Here is a 7774-nt window from a genome sequence, read left to right as displayed (position 1 = left end):
CACGATATCCTTCTTCAAGATCTTTGGACACGCCCGTTACATAACGGCTCCTTTCATCCCTAGCATTGGAAACAAAAGAAGATGCATACTTGGACGGCTTAATAAACTGCAAGGAGTATTCCTTAACACTCGTACCTCCTTGACGAAGGTTGATGAACTCTTCTATCTTATATTCTCTTTATTCCCTTGGAAGGAATCTTCAAATAAAGAAATCTTGTGCTAAAAGACACATAGTGTCAAAGCTTTAAAGGCACAATTTATGAGTATCATGAAAAGAGAAGTTTCCTAACCATCACATAGCCTCTCAACCATAATTATGGCGCCTCTCATCCATAATTGTGGCGCCCTTCACAACCATGAACAAGACACTAGGTGATGTGGTCTATTGATACATTGATCCTTAGGATTTTTTTAACCTTATGCTTTGATACAATGTTTGTCACGACCCGGATTCTGGAATTTGGATCTCAACCGGTGTCGTTAACCTCTTTGAGGTCGCAGACAAGACTTTTCTTAACGTTCATCACAATCATACAGTTAAATTTTGCGGAAAATTAAAAATATTTATTATACTATTGAAGTATACTTAGACTTCATACTTAAGGTTTATATAAACATACGATATGCTAAAACTATTGTTTAACATTATAGAAACCATCTAAAGAGTGCATATCTGAACTTAGCCAATAATAGTTAATATGCCATATAGATCTTATTAAAAAAGTATCAAAAACACATAGTGGAAATAGTGTATTCTTAAAACTACTAAAAATCTACATAAGTTGGAATATAAAAGATCGCATCCCCGAACATGAGGACCTACCAAGACTTGGAGAAAGAGTTCCAAGATTGTATAAATCGACCTCTTTAACTTCAATGGACGGAACCTACAGTTGTAGTAAAATAAAGTAATGGGGTTAGTAAGTCACATGTACTAAGTATGGGTATATGCACATAACACATAGGGATATGCATGTAAAAGAATCATTTATCATATCTTTAGAAAACATGCCAAGCCATATAAAAATCTTTTATGCACATACCATATAACATATACAATATAAGGATTTCGTTGACATCAAACATGATTACAATTATAGGCATCTTATCATAAAGTCACATTAACACATCATATAGAAATAACATACAAAACACTTACTAGTGAACCTATCCCCAACCTACAAGTGCAATGGTCATGTGAAACCTCATAACCCCACATAACCAACTACCTAAGATAGGAGACCATAAGTAAAGCTTTGCTTCAGATAACAATATAACTCAATAACATATCAATTATAAGGCTCAACATTTATGTAACAGTAACGTCATATATCATAAACATATACCTTTCACATCATCATGTTACTTAAGATCAATCTCCTAGGACTTCCCTTAGAGTCAACTTGGCAACGTCTAGGTAGCGTCCCATACCACTACCTATAGTAAGCAAACTCCTCAAGTCACCCTAGTCAACGCTCCTTTAGTTGTCTTTCATTTTACATAAGGGAACATACACATTAAATAACATATACCATGTGATATAAACATGAAATCCACTGTCATAAACCCCACAGCGTAAAAAACTGGTCTACCGGGAAAAGTAGAACCTATATGACATAGCTTTCTAGGTGGATGCACTAGCTAGTATCCTATGGTGGAAACATAGTTCAAGAACTAGGAGATGTATTAGAGACCCATAGTTTCACATTACATGGCAGCATAATTCTCATGAGAATCATTGTGAACCTACCTTCCTCTTGGGAAGAGACACTTCCCATATCTAGTTCATCGGTGCTTAGCTTAAGTCTCTTTTCTTTAAATAACCTTTAATTTATTTTACATAATAAACTAATCATAGGTCATAGAATTATATCCTTGTATAATATTATCATGTGTTTTTTTAGATTAGATGAGAATTTTCCTTTCATCGTAACCCTTCATACGTGAGATTTACATAGCATAATAATGTTGTGTAAAGCATACAAGAGATTATCATAACTTGCACATTCATATTCTTATCATAATTTCACGATTTATATATTCATAGACAGCATATTCACATAGCAACATCATACATACTTTCAGAAAATAGCATCAAGACTTGTAGGCTATTATAAACAACATAGAGTAATCACAATTTTTGAAGACTTACCTCTTTCATCCAAGAATCTTATTCATCATGCGATATTCATAATAATACTTAGTGAAATACACAATGAAATAATCAAGAGAAACCCATAAAATCATGTACAATATCAATACATATTAGAGGAGAAGGTAAATGGGTCATTTAAGGGTTCACTCAAACCTTAAACTCTAACCCTAACATTTACATGTTATCACGTCATAGAAACAATCATACGAAACTATCATATAGGTAATAAAGTGCTTCACACTAAATTCAAGCATAACTAGCAGCATATACTCAACAGTTCCTGTTAATTTAGATATAGAAAACATTTACTTTTTATTGAAAAACATAAATCTAGGGTTTGGAATAAAATCCATTTTTTGAGTAAAAACCCTAGAAATGAAGTTCTTGAAAACTTATCTTTAAAGGAACTCTTGGGAAAAGGAATCCCAAGAGATAAAACCCATACCTCATAGATGAATAATCCACTAAATCTTGATTGGAAAAATCGAAACCTTCGTCTTCTTCCTTAAGCTTTTCTTGTTCTTTAATGGAGTATGGAAAAAGAGAGCGTTCTTGAGAGATTAGTAGTATTTCATTTGATTCTGATTTGGTACGCGTAATTGTTGTACAAAACTGACAAGAAATAATTATAGATACTTCCCAAGACTTACCCTAAAGACCCTCCACTTAAATTACCTAAAACGCCCCTCCTAGATTGACTAGAATTAGAAGAACACTTCTATTGAACAGAAATCTGGAAATTGCTTAGTGGTTCAAAATTTGTCCAATTAAATTATTTAATTAATTTTATAATATAATTAATTAGGGAACATAGGGTAATTACTAAATTTCCCCTAAGTTGTTAGGACCATAACCAACCCTTTGGACCACCCTATTTTAGGTACTAGGATGTTTGTTAGTTAATTACATGTCTAGTGTAAGGTTTTAGATTTGAACATTTCAATTAATTAGTAAAGTTGCTAATTAAATCACTGAGGTAACCTAGGGTTATTAATAAAGTACCCCTAAGTTTTTAGGACCATAACCAAACCTTTGGACCATCTTAGGTTAGGTACTAGGTTGTCTCTTAGTTAGTTACTTTTCTACTGTAAGGATTTCGGTTTGACAATTAAAATTAATAAATTAATTTGATTAATTAGGTTACCTAGGTTAATTACTATAGTACCCTTATGTCGTTAGGACCATAACCAACCCTTTGGACTATCCTAGGTTATATACTAGGATATTTCTTGAACTAGTTACTAGTCTAGTGTAAGGATTTCAGTTTGACCATTTCAATCAATTAATTAAGTTGATAATTTTTAATTAGGTTAATTAGGATAATTATTGAAGTACCTTAAGTCGTTTATACAATAATCAACACTTTGGATCATCCTAGGTTACGTACTAGGATGTTTCTTTAACTAGTTACTAGGTTAGTGTAACCCTGTTAGATCTTAGGTTTTCGGGTGCACTAGTTAGTTAATTTCAGTTAGTCCTAGGTTAGTTATCTAGTTAGGTAATTTATTTAGAGCCGATAGTTTGTTAGGAATCTCAGCTCCACATGGATTGCCTGCCCCTACCGCCCTAACCACTTTAACCGAATTCTGGCACATGTGCTTTCACATGTTTTGCTGCTCATTTCTTATTGTCTCAAGGATCCTCACTATATCCTAGGGCACTGCTTAATGTACACGATCATTTTATGTGGTCATGTTCTATGGTATCTAGGCCTTACACTTGGATGCCTCGTACCTAATGTGTGTAAGCGATGAACTCAAAAAAGTTTAGTCTACCGTCTTCATTTCAGGTACACTTCCTAAAAAAGCATGCATTGGAGATCATGTTCCACTAGTGTTTCCTTTCTCATTTCATTTCTTACTTTGTATTGGTTCCAATTTGGAAAGTACACATTTAATGTAACTATGAACTATTTTCTTTAATTTGATTATCTCTATATTAGATGGTTGATTTGTGAACGCCTATATTGTTTGGTTTAAAATGTTTAGCATGAAGTACAAAGACAAAAAGTCTAAATTTTACGCTAAAATTAGTGTAGAGGAAGTAAGAATGACGTATGTAGGCTTGTTTGCGACCTCTGACATGTCTACGACGCCGGTCTCGTCTTGGGTCTAGACTCCAGTCGTGATAGACGTTAACATTCATGTTGTATTTTACGTTTACCTAGACTCTTATTTTGCTGTTGATGTTAACGATCATGTTTATGTGGACGTTTACGTTCAAGTTCACGTTCACGTTGAACGTTTACGTTAATGTTCACATTTACCTTACGTTTCCATTAACGTTTACATTTACATTTATGCTTACTCTTACATTAACGTTTACATTTACATTGACGTTAACGATTATGTTTACATTGACATTGACGTTGATGTTCTCGTTGACACAAACATTTCCATTTACGTTGGCGTTCACATTTATGTTGACTCATATGTTGATGTATATATTGATGCTCACATTTGCGGTGATGTTAACATACACACTAACGTTGACGTTGACATTGACGTATACATTTACGTTGATATTGAAGATCTCATTCTTTTTAAAATTGACATTGACATCCACGTTGACGTTCATGTTTATACATTCAAGTTGTCGTTGAGGTTTACGTATACGTTGATGTTCACATTGACATTGATGTTCACGTTGACGCTGACATTCACGTTTACATTTACATTAACGTTAAACTTGATGTAGATTTTCAAGTTCACGCTAACGTTGACATTCACATTGACATTGATGTTGACGTTGACGTTCATTTTAACGTTGAAGTTGACGTTCACGCCAATGTCGATGTTTACGTTCATGCTGATGTTTACTTTGATGTTAATGTCTACGTTGACATTGATGTTAAATTTGACTTTAACATTCACTTTAACATTGATGTTGGCAATCACATTAACGTTGACATTAATATAGTGTATATCGACGTTCACCTTGACGTTTATGTTAACTTTGATGTTGACGGATGTGTACGTTGACATTGAGATTCATATTAACGTTCACGTAGACGTTGACATTTAGGTTCAGGTTCACATTTATGTTGACGTTTATGTTGACACAAACGCACACATCAATGTTTATATTGACGTTGATGTTCACGCTGATATTGACATTGATGTTGAATTTTATGTTAACATCAACGTTCGCAATTTTATTTTGACATTTACATTGATATTCATGTAGATTTACGTTTATGTTGTTGTGGACGTTGACATTAACATTGATGTTTACTTTGATTTTTACGTTGAGGTTAATGTTAATGTTAATTTTGAGGTTCAGATTGATGTTCACATTGACGGAGAAGTTTGCATTTACATTAATATTCACGTTTACATTCATGCTAACATTGATGTTCACATTGACGATAACATTAATATTGACATTCACATAAACGTTGACGTTTATGTTGACGTTCACTTTGATTTTCACAATCAATTGACATTGACGTTTACATTGATCTTGAGGTTGATTTTCACAATCATTGACATTTATGTTGATGTTGATGTTTATATTAACGTTGACATTTAAGTTCACACAAATATTGACGTTTTCATTCATGTTGATGTTGACATTAGACTTTACCATTGTTGTTGATGTATACGTTGGCGTTGACATCTATGTACACGTTGATGTTCACCTTGACGTTGACGTTTACATTGACGTTGATGTTCACCTTGACGTTTACACTCACATTCACATTGACGTTGACTTTCACGTTGAGGTTGACATTGATGTTCACGTTAAGGTTCATGTTGACGTTTATATTGACGTTCACGTATATGTTGATATTGACGTTCACGTTGACGTTGACATTGGCATTCACGTTGACATTGACATTCCTGTTGACGTTAACATTTATATTGACATTCTCGAAGACTCTAACATTTAGGTTGACTTTCACATTGACATGTATGTTGATATAGATATTCATATTGACGTTCACATTGATGATAATATCATCGTTGACTCTTATGTTTAGGTTGGGGTTCCAGTTTATGTTGACGTTTATTTTTAAATTAACATATACAAAAATGTTTACATTGATATTAATGTTCACACTGATGTTGACTTTGACATTGAAGTTTATGTTTACGAGAATGTTCACATTTATACATTGACATTGACGTCGCATTGATGTTCACGTAGATTTACTTTGATGTTAATGTTAACATTGACATTAAAGTTGATGATTATGTTGATTTTTACGTTTTCGTTCACGTTATCGTTGAAGTTGACATTCGGCTTGACATTCACGCTGATGCAAATGTTTCTATTTACGTTGACATTTACGTTCAAGTTGACGCTAACATTGAGGTTCATATTAACAATCATATTAAGTTGACCTTCACATAAATGTTGATGTTGATTTTGACATCCACCTTCATATTTATGGTGACGTTTCACGTTCACGCTGACGTTGATAGTCACAATCAGTTGACATTAATGTTGACGTTGACATTTATGTTGATGTGCACGTTGATACTCACAATTTTTTGACATTAACGTTGACGTTGAAATTTACATCAATGTTTACATTGACGTTCTCACAAATGTTGACGTTTTTGTTAATGCTGATAATGACGTTGATGTGGATATTCTCATTGATGTTGATGTTGACGTTAAAAGTTGCATTAACGTTGACGTTTACATTGAGGTTGACATTGATATTACGTTCACGTATATGTTGATATTAATGTAGACATTGACGTTACCGTTCACATTGATATTCATGTTCACATTGACATTCACATTGACGTTCACACTAATATTGACATATTCACTGATTCTTACGTTATGTTGACGTTTATGTTGACATTAATGATGACGTTCACATTAATGTGTATGTTGATGCAGACATTCATATTTACCTTCACTTAGATGTTCACATTGACATTGATGATTACGTAGACGTTCACGAAGATGTTGACATTGATGTTCATATTGACATTCACATTGACGTTCACGTTGACCTTGGTATTCTCGATGACTCTTACATTTAGGTTGATATTCACGTTTACGTTGACATTTATGTTGATGTTTACTTAAAGTTGACATTTACATTTGCGTTTCTGTTGTCTTTCACATGGATGTTCATATTTACGTTTACATAGACATTTACATTAACATACGCATTGAAATTGATGTTGATATTTATGTTGATGTTCATGTTGACTTTCACATTGACGTTCATGTTGTTTTAGATTTTATGTTTTACGTTGGCATTCATGTTTACATTGATAGTGAAGTTGACATTAACGTTGACGTTCACATTGATGTGAATGTTGACATTGACTTTTATGTTGACGTTGACATTAAGATTTATGTTGACGTTCAAGTTCACGTTTATGGTGAAGTTGATGTTTATGTTGATGTTCACGTTTACATTAACATTCACATTGATGTTGAAGTTAATTTTCAAATTGATATTAACATTGACGTTGATGTTCACACAAATGATGATGTTTACATTCATGCTGATATTGACGTTGACGTTATCGTCATTGTTTACATTGACATTCACCTTGAAGTTGATGTTCACCTTGAAATTTATATTGACATTCACGTTCACTTTGATGTTGAGGTTCATTATTACTTGATGTTGTCGTTAACGATCAC

The sequence above is a fragment of the Solanum pennellii genome, chromosome 7 (assembly GCF_001406875.1).
Source record: "Solanum pennellii chromosome 7, SPENNV200".
NCBI classification, from domain to species: Eukaryota; Viridiplantae; Streptophyta; class Magnoliopsida; order Solanales; family Solanaceae; genus Solanum; species Solanum pennellii.
Note: the sequence above shows the minus strand (reverse complement) of the source record.